Source organism: Salmo trutta, chromosome 4 (genome assembly GCF_901001165.1).
Source record: "Salmo trutta chromosome 4, fSalTru1.1, whole genome shotgun sequence".
NCBI lineage: Eukaryota > Metazoa > Chordata > Actinopteri > Salmoniformes > Salmonidae > Salmo > Salmo trutta.
The window spans coordinates 46,264,307-46,280,703 of record NC_042960.1 but is presented as its reverse complement, the minus strand read 5'-3'; the positions used below and the strand labels follow the sequence as shown (position 1 = coordinate 46,280,703).

The 16,397-nt window shown below is 40.1% G+C and overlaps 1 protein-coding gene across 4 annotated transcripts in view; it reads right to left on the bottom strand.

Annotated features, from left to right (window-relative positions):
• LOC115192473 (F-box-like/WD repeat-containing protein TBL1XR1) overlaps positions 1 to 16,057 on the bottom strand; it is a 55,609-nt gene extending 39,552 nt beyond the window's left edge. The window contains exons 1-4 of one of the 4 annotated variants that reach the window (XM_029751007.1): positions 16,004 to 16,057; positions 15,777 to 15,854; positions 7,646 to 7,693; positions 5,256 to 5,321 (exon numbers count right to left, since the gene is read on the bottom strand). The gene's annotated coding sequence lies outside the window, so the exon portion shown is untranslated. Of the gene's footprint in view, positions 1 to 5,255; positions 5,322 to 7,645; positions 7,694 to 15,375; positions 15,485 to 15,521; positions 15,567 to 15,776 lie in introns of those variants that run through there. The other 3 variants (XM_029751010.1, XM_029751008.1, XM_029751009.1) reach the window with 3 other exon arrangements.
• Positions 16,058 to 16,397: the final 340 nt, after the last annotated feature.

Genomic DNA, 16,397 nt, shown 5'->3' with positions numbered 1-16,397 from the left:
GAAGGAGAGGCGGCCGAAGGAGGAATTGGCTTTGGGGGTGACCAGAGAGATATACCTGCTGGAGCGCGTGCTACAGGTGGGTGCTGATATGGTGACCAGCGAGCTGAGATAAGGGGGAACTTTACCTAGCAGGGTCTTGTAGATGACCTTGAGCCAGTGGGTTTGGCGACGAGTATGAAGCGAGGGCCAGCCAACGAGAGCGTACAGGCCGCAGTGGTGGGTAGTATATGGGGCTTTGGTGACAAAACGGATTGCACTGTGATAGACTGCATCCAATTTATTGAGTAGGGTATTGGAGGCTATTTTGTAAATGACATCGCCGAAGTCGAGGATCGGTAGGATGGTCAGTTTTACGAGGGTATGTTTGGCAGCATGAGTGAAAGATGCTTTGTTGCGAAATAGGAAGCCAATTCTAGATTTAACTTTGGATTGGAGATGTTTGATGTGAGTCTGGAAGGAGAGTTTACAGTCCAACCAGACACCTAGGTACAGTATCTCACAAAAGTGAGTACACCCCTCACATTTTTGTAAATATTTGAGTATATCTTTTCATGTCACAACACTGAAGAAATGACACTTTGCTACAATGTAAAGTAGTGAGTGTACAGCTTGTATAACAGTGTACATTTGCTGTCCCCTCAAAATAACACAACACACAGCCATCAATGTCTAAACCGCTGGCAACAAAAGTGAGTACACTTTGATATCTATGAGGGTGCCCATGTTTACGGCTTTGGGGTGGTACCTGGTAGGTTCATTGATAATTTGTGTGAGATTGAGGGCGTCAAGCTTAGATTGTAGGATGGCTGGGATGTTAAACATGTCCCAGTTTAGGTCACCTAGCAGCACAAGCTCTGAAGATAGATGGGGGGCAATCAGTTCACATATGGTGTCCAGAGCACAGCTGGGGGCAGAGGGTGATCTATAGCAGGCGGCAACGGTGAGAGAATTGTTTTTAGAGAGGTGAATTTTTAAAAGTAGAAGTTCAAATTGTTTGGGTACAGACCTGGATAGTAGGACAGAACTCTGCAGGCTTTCTCTGCAGTAGATTGCAGCACCGCCCCCTTTGGCCGTTCTATGTTGTCTGAAAATGTTGTAGTTAGGGATGGAGATTTCAGAGTTTTTGGTGGACTTACTAAGCCAGGATTCAGACACGGCTAGGACATCCGGGTTGGCAGAGTGTGCTAAAGCAGTGAATAAAACAAACTTAGGGAGGAGGCTTCTAATGTTAACATGCATGAAACCAAGGCTATTACGGTTACAGAAGTCATCAAAAGAGAGTGCCTGGGGAATAGGAGTGGAGCTAGGCACTGCAGGGCCTGGATTCACCTCTACATCGTCAGAGGAACAGAGGAGGGGTAGGATAAGGATACGGCTAAAAGCTATGAGAATTGGTAATCTAGGACGTCCGGAACAGAGAGAAAAAGGAGCAGGTTTCTGGGGGCGATAAAATAGCTTCAAGACATAATGTACAGACAAAGGTATGGTAGGATGTGAATACAGTGGAAGTAAACCTAGGCATTGAGTGATGATGAGAGAGATATTGTCTCTAGAAACATCATTGAAACCAGGTGATGTCATCGCATGTGTGGGTGGTGGAACTGAGAGGTTGGATAAGGTATAATGAGCAGGGCTAGAGGCTCTACAGTGAAATAAGCCAATAAACACTAACCAGAACAGCAATGGACAAGGCATATTGACATTAAGGAGAGGCATGCTTAGCCAAGTGATCAAATGGGTCCAGTGAGTAGTGAGGTCGGTTGCGGTCACGGCTAGTCAGGCCATGGGTAGCAAGCTGGCAGAAGATGGTCTGTTATTAGCCACCTCGTGCGTTTCCGTCGGTAGATTAGTGGGGTTCCGTGTGGTAGAGGGGACCAATCCAATTGGCAAAATAGTTAGTTATATTGGCCGATAGACCTATTCAGATAGCAGCCGATAAGACAGCTAACGATTAGCTGGCCGCAGATGGGCGTTCAGGTTACATCGCGACGGAGGGGCCAGTTGGATAACTCCCTCGGGCAGATAATGTCGGTAGTCCAGTCGTGAAGGCCTGATGAGGCTCCGCATCGGCAGTAAAACGGGTCCGGATAGGTGATTGTAGCCCTGGAGTGGCTGATGGAACTCTTCAGCTGGCTAGCTCCGGAATAATTGATGTTAGCTCCGGGACCGACGTTAGCTGCTATCCGAGTAACTATTGGCTAGCTAGCTGCAAGATCCAGGTGTAAATGTCCAGAGATTGCGGTAGAAATCCGGGGATATGGAGAGAAAATAGGTCCGGTATGCTCTGGTCTGAGTCGCGTTGTACAAAACTGGCGATAGCTTTTCGAGCTAAGGGATAGCTGATGACCGCCAACCGTGGTTAGCTGAATTCTAACGTTAGCTAGTGAACTGGCTAACTTCTGGCTAGCTTCTGTTGTGGATTTCAGATTTGAGGTAAATAATACTTTTTTTTTTTTATTGGTGATGCGGGTTGCAGGAGAGTGTTTTGAAGTTGAGTTTTAAGAAAAAAATATATAAAAAGATATATGAAGAAAATATGCAAATATATATATACACGGGACACGACAAAACGAGGACAAAGGACGTCTGACTGCTATGCCATCTTGGATTTGAGGACATTGGATAAATCCCAATGTCAGGAGCACATTCAAGGTCCATTTAGTAAAGGCAAAGAAGTCGTCACTACCACAACATACAAATAGCCAGTGTAGACCTGTGAGATTTTTTATTCAATCTATAATGTTCTCAAAATAGAGAATATTCTTAATTCAATGCTACCAAGCTATTAGGCTTATCACAAGACAGTGTTCTGCAGAGGATCCCTGCCACTTCAGTGCAGCGGTCTGAAACCTGATCTGCCTGAGTGAGTTATGCAAGAGTCACCAAGGCTCTACACTGACCTTTTTTGCAAGGAGCACATAGTGCCATCAAAAAGAGCTTTCCACACCTGGAATGTGAATCATTTGCCCATTATTATTAAAAAAATTATTCAAGCTGTCAAATTGGTTGTTGATCATTCCTAGACAACCATTTTCAGGTCTTGCCATAACATTTTCCAGTAGATTTAAGTAAAAAAATGTAAGTCGGGCACTCAGGAACATTCACTGTCTTCTTGGTAAGCAACTCCAGTGTAGATTTAGCCTTGTGTTTTAGGTTATTGTCCTGCTGAAAGGTGAATTAATTTCCCAATGTCTGGTGAAAAGCAGACAACCAGCATTTCCTCTAGGATTCTGCCTGTGCTTAGCTCCATTCCATTTATTTTTATACTGAAAAACTCCCCGGTCCTAAACAATTACAAGCATACCCATAACATGATGCATTCACCACTATCAGGGCTTGACATTCACTTTTTTAGTAGGTCAGATTTGTACTTGTCCGAAAGCTCCAGTCACTTATCCCAACAACAACAACAACAAAAAAGGTCTAACTCCATGGGCCAAAAAGGTGACTGAAAATCGTGTTGTATGATGCTCAAAGTAAAATACTGCACTGATAGGCTACTGTACAAAATATCTGGAGAGTTACTGGGTATGCAGGCTTTTTATCCAAACCCGCTCAAACACACCAGTCAGCTTATCAAAGTCCAATTGAGCAGTTGATTTTTTTCTTCTACAATGTGCTTGTGTTCAAGCAGGGCTGGAGCAAAAGCCTGCACACCCAGTAGCTCTCCTAATCTATTTCACATGACTGGGCAAAGGCGCAGCCATGGTTGGGCCTGGGAGGTGCATAGGCCCACCCTCTTGGAAGCCAGACCCACCCACTGGGGAGCTAGGGCCCAATCAATCAGAATGAGTTCTCCCCCCACAAAAAGGTTTATTAAAGACAGAAATACACCTCAGCACTCCCTCAGACTATTTCGCAGGTGAAGAAGCCGGATGAGGAGATCCTGGGCTGGTGTGGTTATAATTGGTCTGCGGTTGTTTGGCCAGTTGGATGTACTGACAAATTCTCTAAAACAACGTTTGAGGCAGCTTATGAACAATTCTCTGGTCACAGCTCTGGCGGACATTCATGCAGTCAGCATGCCAATAGCAAGCTCCCTCAAAACACAATACCACATATGTCTCTAGTTATGTGACAAAATGTGGAATGTGTGCACATTTTAAAGTGGCCTTCTATTGTTCCCAGCACAAAGTGCACCTGTGTAATGATCATGCTTTTTAATCAGCTTCTTGATATTCTACACCTGTCAAGTGGATGGATTATCTTGGCAAAAATGATATGCTTACTAACAGGGATGTAAACAAATTTGTGCCAAGAAGTTGAGAGAATTTCCTTTTTTGTGTGTCTGGAACATTTCTGGGATCTTTTACTTTAAACATGGGACCAACACTTTACACGTTGCGTTTAAACTTTTGTTCACTATGTATGTAAAGGTTAAGATATATTCAGTGTTCAGGGGAGATCTCACCTCATTTGCTCACATTGTATATAGATTTATTTTTCTACTGTATTATTGACTGTATGTTTGTTTTACTCCATCTGTGTTGTTATATGTTGTCGAACTGCTTTGCTTTATCTTGGCCAGGTCGCAATTGTAAATGAGAACTTGTTCTCAACTTGCCTACCTGGTTAAATAAAGGTGAAATAAAAAAATAAAAAAATTTGACTTGACTGAACTTATTTAGGCTGCCATAACAAAGGGGTTGAATACTTATTGACTCAAGACATTTCAGCTTTTCATTTTTAATTAATCTATAAAAATGTAGAAAAACAATTCCACTTTCAAATTATGGGTTATTGTGTGTAGACCAGTGACAAAAAAATCTACATTTAATCAATTTTAAATTCAGGCTGTAACAACAAAAATTTGGGAAAAGTCAAGGGGTGTGAATACTTTCTGAAGGTACACACAAAGAAATGTAGGTATTATTTGAGATATTAAAACTAAAATACTTAATTTTTCTAGATGCACTGGTGCTCCTAAATAAAAATGTCAGGTCGCACAGCAGAATAATTAGGCACATATGCAAGTAAAATGGCTCCACTCTACCCTGGTGACCTTACAGCACTCTCTATCTTCACTATGCCTACTATCCACTCACTACAGTAAATCAGAGCCATAGCGGAGCAGCACTGCCTGCTGCCGTGAGAGCTTTTCCTCCCCCAGTAACTAGGCTATACTACAATAACGATTGTCACATTATGCTCACAGAGCTGAGAATTAAAGAGACATCCAATAAAAAGAGCAAATCAATTACACAGCATTTAGCCAAAAACACAATAGAGAAACTAATATGTAGGACCCTACTTACCACAGTAGTAAGTCTGTTTTCACAACAAATATGCTTTGAAAGGGTACAGTCCACCAGTCTCAGCACCTGCAAGACAAGCAGGAGGGTTAAAACTAAGCAGTTTTTAGGAAACTGATACTGCAGCACTACAAAATGCCTCTTTTGTATGTGAAAGGGTTACGAGACATGCTCCATGGTCTGTCTGGCGTACACTTGCCGATCTTCACTATATTTACAGTAGAGTATCGTTAGACCTGTTTAGCAAGCAGCATGCTTGATGCATTCATTCCAGGCCCAAGATTGTAAGTAAACAATGTTAACAACGCAATAGCATAGATGGTAATGAGTTCCCCTTTAATCAAAGCTTTAAAAAATATCATCCCAACATCACATTCAGCCCATCCCTTTGTAATTTAGCCCATATTCAATCAACCTCTCATTGATGCCCTTAAAGTAAGAGACAATGGCAGCAGTAAGCAAATGTCATTGTGTCGTCTTACTTGGTCGATAGTAATCTACACATAAGCCTAGCAGCAACATTGTCATAAAAAAAATGCTTTCTTTTGGGTGTGAACTCACACACACACACACACACACACACACACACACACACACACACACACACACACACACACACACACACACACACACACACACACACACACACCCCCTTGACTGTACTTATATCAACGTACATCTGACTTCAGGTTGACATTTAGAAACCACTGAAGAGTAGTAGACAATCCTTTTCCCCTGACGTGTGAAAGCATGAGAGGTATGTAGCCTAAAGCTTTCTGTTGAATGCTACATAATAAAACCTTCTGTAGTTCAAAGACAATGTTCGAGAAAGCACTTCTGATATTGTAAGACCAGAGTTTTTTCTGGATCAAAATGGGGCTTAGGTGGTGGGTGTGGCAGGGGATTTGGAAATGGGTGCGGCTGGCCCGTTGGCGCAGCTGAATTTCAGAGAAAAAATTATAGCCCCCACATCTTGTCGGAATAGAGAACTTGTTACATTTTAAGCTCATTTGCTGCAATTCTACAAATGTCTCTATGCTGCAGTTTTAAACCTAATTCTATGCATTTTGCAATGATTGATGCAATGTCATTTTTCTCAAACATAACGAGAATTAATACTGCTAGATTCATTTTTTTATTATTATTATTCTCCCTGCCTCCCTTTATTTTGGTGAATGATAGTTTTCAAAGATTATAAAAAATATATAGGTCCATTATCTTTTATTCATACCATATATCTGGTTTTAGTTTATACATTTTTATCCCATCCAGAATTTTTTATTTTTTTTTCTTATTGAAAAAGTCCACTGTTTGGACATCCTCAGGCATCCTGAGGATTTCAACGGCAGAAAAATCCCTGAAGACCTTAACAAACCCAAGTTACACTAATCACCTTGTTTCAACGGTAGCAAAACAACAGTAACCAGGCCTAAACAAAAGTTTTTTGCACATTGTGCCATGGCATTACAGATACTTTGATAGTAGGGCTGGGTATTGCCAGGCACCTCACATTACGATATTATCACGATACGTTGATCAGTCACAGAGAAATAAAAGTGCCCGAAAACATGTTGGCTCACTATTTAAAAAGAAAATGGAGAACAGACTATAGGATAAAAAAAATTGCTGAGTTTTGTCGCAGGTACAGCAGACTAGCGCTATCTAATGCTATCCACAGTAGCAAAAAAATTGAATTCTATACTTGGAGTCAAATATCAATATATTAATGTCCCAAAATAATATTGCGATATGTAACTTTTGATTTTTCCCCCATCACTACTTGATGGCTATGACAAAAAGCCAATACTAGGATAGCAGCCTATGACTTACTAAACTAAACTCCTGATAGTGTGGTTCCAATCTAGTAGATTATATATTTTACAACCAGCACTGCTTTAAACGGAAAATCCACATAAAAAATATATTGGGTATTTTTTTCATTAGTTGCATCATCATGATGATGTGACCGGTGACACTTTGCTTCTTAAAAGTCCAATATCTTGAAAACTTGACTGCTGGCATGCAAAACATTTTAGGACTGTATCAACAGTGGACTAATGGAAAAAATACCAAAAGATAGTGTTTGAGTGGAGATTCCCTTTAATCTACAGCATTTAGAGGCAGGTTTTTCAAGCAGCACATTTAGCCCACTAATGACCTAAAGTTACAATGATCATTGTGTGGGTGCAACAAGTCTGCCTTTTGCTATGAGGCACGCAGCTCATCACCAATAGCCTATAGCCCCCTTCATTCCTCACTCACAATAAAACAACCTGCAACAGCTTTGATAGTACAAGCAGGCATTTATGAAAATGTTTGTTAACGCAAAGACTCAACATTAGAGATTTACCTCAGACATCAGCTAGTTTATAGAGGGAGGTTAGTGTGCTTACCATGTGCCCGAGTGTCATTCAGATATCTGACAGTAATCCCTCTTCAGCCTGAGGAAAAAGAAGAAAAGAGATGCTGATTAAAATCAATGAATACGCGTTAGAAAACAAATGCGATGGATCATTGGCACAGTGGTGGAAAAAGTACCCAATTGACACTTGAGTAAAAGTACAGATACCTTAATAGAAAGTTACTCAAGTAAAAGTGAAAGTCACCCAGTAAAATGCTACTTGAGTAAAAGTGAAAGTATTCGGTTTCTAAATATACTTAAGTATCAAAAGTAAATGGAATTGGTTAAATATACTTAAGTACCAAAAGGAAAAGTATGAATAATTTCAAATTCCCAATATTAAGCAAAGTGGACGGCACCATTTTCTTGTTTTTAAAATGTACAGATAGCCAGGGGTACACTCCAACACTCAGACATCATTTACATTTGTGTTTAGTGAGTCTGCCAGATCAGAGGCAGTAGGGATGCCCATGGATGAATTCCAAACACTTTAAATACACACCCTGTCCCCTCAGCCCTCAAATTAAGTGGACACTTCTGATGACGTCTGACGAGTATACACTTGCAGGGCATGGGGCGAGGGATTGCATGTCTACTTAAATTAACTATATAATTATTAATATACGCCTACTGTATGATAGCTAGCAAATTAATTAACTAGCTACTTCCGAAGAAGGAACATTTTTTATTTCTACAATTTCCAAAAGCTAACCAAACAAAAACATAATTTATTTTATAAGACGTGTTTGTGCATTAGTAGCACAATTTCTAACTTATTTACATTCGTTTTTACTTACACTTGTATGTTGACTCCATATTGACATTGAGGTTTTAAGTTTTGGCGGATATTTCTTAGTGGATGTAGAATCTTCGCGAATTGAATTATGGGGTGTTTCAGGTCCCGAAGTGAACATAATTGTACACTCGCAAACTCCATTAAAAAACGAGGGCTGAGGGGCTTACGCTGCAAACTTCCCTTGCTATGCTAATCACTTGGACCGACGACAAATAAAATAAAATACTGTAAATAATTACTTAATAACCTGTTGGGGCTAGGGGGCAGTATTTTCACGGCCGGATAAAAAACGTACCCGATTTAAACTGGTTACTACTCTTACCCAGAAACGAGAATATGCATATAATTATTAGATTTGGATAGAAAACACTCTAAAGTTTCTAAAACTGTTTGAATGGTGTCTGTGAGTATAACAGAACTCATATGGCAGGCCAAAACCTGAGAAGATTCCATGCAGGAAGTGCCCTGTCTGACAATTTGTTGTCCTTCTAGGGCATCTCTATCAAAAATACAGCATCTCTGCTGTAACGTGACATTTTCTAAGGCTTCCATTGGCTCTAAGAAGGCGCCAGAAATTGGAATGAGAGCTCTGCAGTCTCTGGGCGAAAAACAGCGGGAGTGTTTGTGAGTGGTCAGGCAGGGAACACTGACACTGGAGCACGCGTGCACGAGAGGACTCTATTTTTTTCTTTCTTTCTTTGAATGAATACAACGTCGCCCGGTTGGAATATTATCGCTATTTTACGAGAAAAATAGCATAAAAATGTATTTTAAACAGCGTTTGACATGCTTCTAAGTAGGGTAATGGAATATTTTGAATTTTTTTGTCACGAAATGCGCCCGCGCATCACCCTTCGGATACTGACCTCAACGCACGAACAAAACGGAGCTATTTCAATATAACTATGGATTATTTCGAACCAAAACAACATTTGTTGTTGAAGTAGAAGTCCTGGGAGTGCATTCTGACGAAGAACAGCAAAGGTAATCCAATTTTTCTAATAATACATCTGAGTTTGGTGAGGGCCAAACTTGGTGGGTGTCAAATTAGCTAGCCGTGATATCTACTCAGAATATTGCAAAATGTGCTTTCGCCGAAAAGCTATTTTAAAATCTGATACCGCGATTGCATAAAGGCGTTCTGTATCTATAATTCTTAAAATAATTGTTATGCATTTTGTGAACGTTAATCGTGAGTAATTTAGTAAATTCACCGGAAGTTTGCGGTGGGTATGCTAGTTCTGAACATCACATGCTAACGTAAAAAGCTGGTTTTTGATATAAATATGAACTTGATTGAAAAAAACATGCATGTATTGTATAACATAATGTCCTAGGAGTGTCATCTGATGAAGATCATCAAAGGTTAGTGCTGCATTTAGCTGTGGTTTTGGTTTTTGTGACATATAGGCATGCTTTGAAAATGGCTGTGTGATTATTTTTGGCAGGGTACTCTCCTGACATAATCTAATGTTTTGCTTTCATTGTAAAGCCTTTTTGAAATCGGACAGTGTGGTTAGATTAACGAGAGTCTTGTCTTTAAAATGGTGTAAAATAGTCATTTGTTTGAGAAATTGAAGTTATAGCATTTATGAGGTATTTGTATTTCGCGCCACATGATTCCACGCAAACGTCCCACCTTGCCCAGGGAGGTTAAGTACTTTAAACCACTGCATTGGCATCATACGCAACCTTTAGGGTAAGGCTAGCCTAACCCACAAACAGTCAGGGTGGGACAACCAATTATAATCTTCAAGTCTGCTTCTCCATACTACTTCTGCAGACAACATCATAGCAAAACATTTGTTTTGCTAAATTAGAGCCGTCAGATTTGTCTTTAACTATTAAGCCGTAGCAGGATGGTCCTTGATACCCAAATCAGCAAATAGCCTTGCCAAAGTAACACAGATTCAGATTGAAAGGTGCTAAGAGAAGAGAGCCTCTTGCCCATTTGATGAGAGTCAACACAGTAGCCTATACACCAGGGATCACTTTTCATTAAAGATTTAAGAGACGTCGTAAGCCAGCGGTTGTCAAACTTTTTGACCCGCGACCCCCAAAAAACAGTGGTTCGAAGCTTGCGACCCCCGCGCACGTACATGCACGCACAATCGTTGCGCAAATGTACTCACTTCTCTGGAGTACAGAGCAAGCAGAATGATATGGCCTACGTGTATGCAGAGGTGGTTGCAGGATCGGAGGGAAAGCATGGTCTGTCTGCACTGCACGCTATCACTTTGAAGGGCTGCCTGCCCACATAATGCTTGTTGCCAACTGGGTAGCCCTTTTCTTCCTCACAAATACAATAATTAATTCGCCAGAATGTTACATCTTCATCCCATAATATTGAAGGCAGCGATGTTGCAGCTATCTTTAGACGTACAGCCAGTAGCCACCCAAACTAGGCCTATCTGACATATGAACATGATCAATGAAATTGGGACGTAGCCTATTACTGTTCTGGCAAATATGCCTCCGTATTAGATTTTTTTTAAATATTTATATGGATAATATAAACGTAGACCTACTCTGTTTTTGTGAGGCAAAATCACAGAAACTTAAGCAAGTCCTTTCTGGTCACTAATCTGATATATGTGCCCACCTTTGAGCGCCTATGCTAATGACTGGTCATTAGTCAACAATCAACAGTTTTTTTGTTGACAATTTTGTGCAATACTCTAGGCCAGGGGTAGGCAACTAGATTTAGCCGCTGTACTTGTGGACAGATTTCCTAAATTAGCCCCCAAAAAGTTTTTGCTGAATTCCTGTTGATTAAAAAAGATATATAAATCACTCACGGGCCGTACGCCTATATTAGAAACCAGATTCAATAGGCAAAGGTATATATCATGCAAACGGCAGGCTACATGTAGCCTATTAAAATATGGATGATAATTATATACTTTTCCTATTCAGTTTCACACTAGCGATGCCCCAAAACCACGACCCCCACTTTGACAACCACTGTTGTAAGCGATGGCCTATATGAGAAAGACCTAAGAGCAAAGGAACTCCTCATCCTTTCCTTCCCCCACTGTTATTGCAGCACATATCACATTCCATAGTAGAGTTTCTAAGATGGGGAAAGATAGGCTAGGATTACACTGGGAGTACAGATCCTGTAAATGCTTAGCCAGGCTACTTGGCTCAGTGCTGGAAGAACGAGATCCCACAGACCCAGCATGTCATTAAAATGGCAGTTTAACATGTTTGCTAGCTTGCTGTATTTTCAAATGTTTTATTGTAGCCTACATTCTGCAATGAAGGCAATATACAATATGTGGGAATAATTGTATTGACCTAGGCCTATAGCCTAATTCCCTCATTCTAGAATCTAGACCTTTACTCATCATTCACACTGTTTCTATCACAATGTACATTCGACAATCATTAGGCAATTTAATGCAAAAACTACATTTAGTAATACTAACAATGGACATGAACGATTCATTAGGTCACTGTTAAACTTGTGCAGCACATTTTTGATACACATGGGCCAACAATCTAGTCGCCGTCAAAGGATTGGTCAATAACCACCCTCCACTTCCCTCCCAAGTCCCAACTCCTTTTCACAGTCTTCCTCGTAACCAAGGGTGAGACAGAGCTGTTTTCACAGCCCCAGCAAAACATGCAGTGAAGAGTTTAATTAGGCCATCCAAGACCAGAGAATGGTCCATGCCAAATCCCTGATAACTTTAGTTAGATTTAATAGATAGCCGTGCATGGAAAGCGAGTCATTCTGCTCAGGTTTAGGCCTAAATCAAACAAATAAAGGTTATAAGGAACTTCCTTATTCAATTCCACTAGCACTTCATTAGCCAACCTTATTTTAATATTGTGAAAAAGAAAACCCAGTTAATATAGGCCTACTCCTAATTTATAACAGTCCTAAACTCAGTAACACACAAATCGATTTCACATGTTTTCTCATATTAGATCAGACTTCTCGGGAAGTTATGTACACCATCTAAAAGACCAGCCAATGTAAACACAGCCTTTATCCCCAAGCAGGTCACTCTTAGCTTACTGCTACTTAAAAATAGTAAATCTGCCTTTATCCTATTTGGCTGCAAACAAATGTTTTGAACATTGGCCTACATTTTATGTGCTCCCAAAAAAAGCTGCCTCCTCCATTGATCGCTCTGCTTGACCAACACAATCATTCTTCGCAGCATGTTTAACTATTCCCGTGAAAATCTTTAGAACCCATTAAGGGAAATGTGAGTGGAGTATTCACGTGACAGATGTATTTGGAATGTTACTCTTCCCTTAGCCAACACCCTAGTAATAGGCTTACCCATTTGCACTGTTCAAACCTGTCTCAGTGATTCACGTATTGGCTAAATCCCTGCTTTGTGTGACTCTTCAAACGTAGTGCACTGTAATGTAGGCCTAGTCATTAATCTCAAATGTATGTTATACAAATAGTTTAGGCTACAGTTTGGGCAAACGGAGTGAAATATCAGTTGTGTCCATATGTTATGTGTCCAATATTTTCTGATACAACCAATGAATAAATGAACTTTCACAAATATCTACAGACCACTTATATGGCACCAGGCCAATTCATAACAAATCAAGTCTGGGCGTTTCTTAGTGTAAAAATCATACTTAACATCTGGAAGTAAAAATATATATTTTCACAAAATTGTTTAATTAAAACCTGTAATTTGCCTAGATTAATTTCAGCAAATGTATTCTGCATGTGTAGGCTGTAAACTGTGTCACAAAACGTCTTACAGCACAGGAAAGATATGCCTTGGGACTTAAGGCATCTGCATGCTTCTCAGCCAAAACAGTTCGAAAGAGTTTGTGCGTATATTATGATGACAATTTTATGACGTTATTGTCCTTTTGGACTTCAGTGAGGGTTTTTTCAGCTGTTCGGACACAAACATTTTTCTAGAGGCAAACTGATGTCCGGAGCCAAAGTCTACGCCCCTTCGCCAGTGATCGGTCAACAGTAGGGATTCTTCAATAAAGTCTGTTGTCATTCAACGAGACAACTCATTTTCATGCACATTTTTCATTGTGAAATAATGCACCAAACATCTTAGTTAGATATAAAATTGTGAGACTAAGATCTCCTCTGCAAAAATGTCAAAATTAATAACAGATTTCTTGACTTATGTTAGACAAATTCTGACTATTTTGAGGAAGTGTATACTGGCTACGGCGTCTCAAGAAAATGGACAAACGGCACTATTGCCGCTTTTTCCTCATTTTTCAAGCAAATGTCTTTTAGGGAGTATGTGAGCACACTCGTTCGGTTTGTCTTGCCGACTTCGGCAACCCGCCAGCCGAACTGAAGCATGCTGATGCCTTTAGAGGCACTACTCTAAAAGTGGTTGGATGCTCTAGGCTCCGGGGCATTCAGAATGATGAACTTGACTCTGGGGTCACAATACACACCATGTGACTAGTGTCAACAGGGAGAGGAGAGGGGCTGCTGTTTGTATCCTTGGGCTCCCCAGAGGAAAAACAAACTGTAGAGCAAATGGAAAGGTCCATAACACACAGCCTGGCACTGATTTATATTAGCCAGAGAAGAAGAGTTAACTTCACATCTCTCTGTGTGTACACATTAGACCTTTTTGATTTATCCTAACCCCCAACAAGGCTTCATCATTCCTTCCAAGCTGAATCCCCTTCAAATTAGTGTGGAGAGGTCAGCATTATTACTATTAGGCCTAGGCTAAGCCTCACTCCCTCAGATATGTCACTTGATTTCCCTCAATGGCTCAATATATTATTTTGGCTAAATAAGGCCAACCAACTGTCAGATAGCCTATTGGTGTAATCTTATGTTCATGTGCTCCTTGCAAGAAGAAATGTAGAAAACTGTCTAGCCTAACTGTAAAACGCAGGGCACAACTATCCAGGTTTCCCACAAGTTTTTCCAACTTGGAAGCTCACATGAATTGTTTTGGACATTGTAAATGCGTAGTTATGATGATTCCAGGAGCTTGGAGTATGAGGGAGTTCCAACAGTAGTCCCAAGTTTCCAATAGCACATGAACACACAATAAGACCAAGCCTGAAGATCATAATTCTGACAATCATTTACAAATTGAAATACAATCTCTGACAATATGTGCCATTTAAATTAAATATGGGTTGGTATGGGAACTAATAACAGATGATTTAATATTGATGTCTTGTTCTGTCATTGTCCTGGCAATCTAGCTATGAAACAAAGAACTGCTGCTGGAGAACTGAAATCCACTCATCCTTCCCATCCCCCACATGTTCCTTCAGTCTACTGTCAAGCACCAGTTACATAACTGTGCTACTCCACCACTAGCTACATAAGAGTGGGTGAGACATTGATTAAGCAAATGTTTCCATAGCAAATACAATAAACTTCATGTCTATGTGAAATATGAATATAGACATCTTGTGTGTAAATTAGATAATTAACCCAGCTAGTATTGGGTTATAACCTTTGTTCTATTGTTATTATCATAGATAATTTCACTTATTGAATATTCCCATAATATAATACAGCAGTGGTCAGACTGCACTATTCAGGTCAATATGTTTTTAAACAGGAGCTAGGCTTAACCTACAAAATGTCAACTAAAGACTAATTCTTAGGTTAAGCAATACAGCAGGAAAATCATATGTATAGCCTATGTAGTTGGCTAGATAACTACATAACCTCACTAATGATTTCCTGGATTTCAACTAGGCTATACTGTAAGGAAGTTGAGCTAGAGTAGTCTGGCTTTGACTCTGGGTTCCCCTCCCCCACACTCATGGGTTACATTACTGAATTGTCAATAAGCTCTGATTTTGTTCCTTTATTACATAGAAGTTAACATATGGCTAAATACATCCTTCCACGTCCATTTTATGTAGTTAGCAACAGTTAATGGTTGTTAACGTTAGCATGTTTCTGGGTCTAGCTATGTATCACAACAAACCTTGCACATCACACCTAGATTTGTGGCCACAAATCTGCGTTTTCAACCGCTCAGATGGTCAAAGTGTTCTAATGGTTTATCTAAAATACTTGGCAGTGATTATCATACATGTAAAAACTGGCTAGTAAACAAGCAACCTTACAAACCCTGTGAAGTTGTAGGTAGGAACAGGAAACAAGCTGCTAGTCACCACACGCGCGCACACACACACACACACATTCTTTCGCGCGCACATACGCTGACGCTGCCCATCCCCCACCTTGTTGAAATTACAAAAATAAACATTGGTGACAGTGAAATAATTGACGATAACGACCAACAAACAATAGTGTACAATGAATGCGCCTCGTAGTATATTTTATACTACATATAATCACGAGAAAAGCCAAGAAAACACTTACTTAAACTGTCCAGATCACACAACGGGTGCCTTCTCTGCTGTGCTCCTTATATGGAATCTCTTCCTCCACCGCTATTTTCTAAAATATAGTCACAATAAAGCGTTATAAATCTACTCCGAGATTGCGGCTTGGTAGTTAAAATCCCAAATGAGCGATGTGTTTTGATTACATAAGTGTAGCATTTGATAAATCCTTAAAAAAATGAGATTGAAAAGCAATTGGGGTACATTGTAAGGTTGCTTGCTTGTGGAGAAAGAGCCAAACCGTTCAGAACCAGCCAACGGCTTCAGATACAGAAACACTGAGGTGACTCTCCAGGCAAAAATGGGGCAGGCCTAGGCAATTCTCTGCAGTTATGTAGAAACTGTATGAAGGACACCAAAATATTGAAATGGGTGTCGCAGTATAAAATAGTGTTTCATGTACCTATATAACCTAGCTAGTGTTGTTGAAATAGTATTTGTATAAAATACACATGTAGAGCAGTACACACATTTTTATGTGTCTCAAGTCTCAAGATGCAGAAATCTAAATAAAAAATATTCAAATATCTAAATCATAACTTATCACATAATAATACTAGCCTGAAGTGGGTGTTCAAACTTCTGGAGTGAGTTCAGT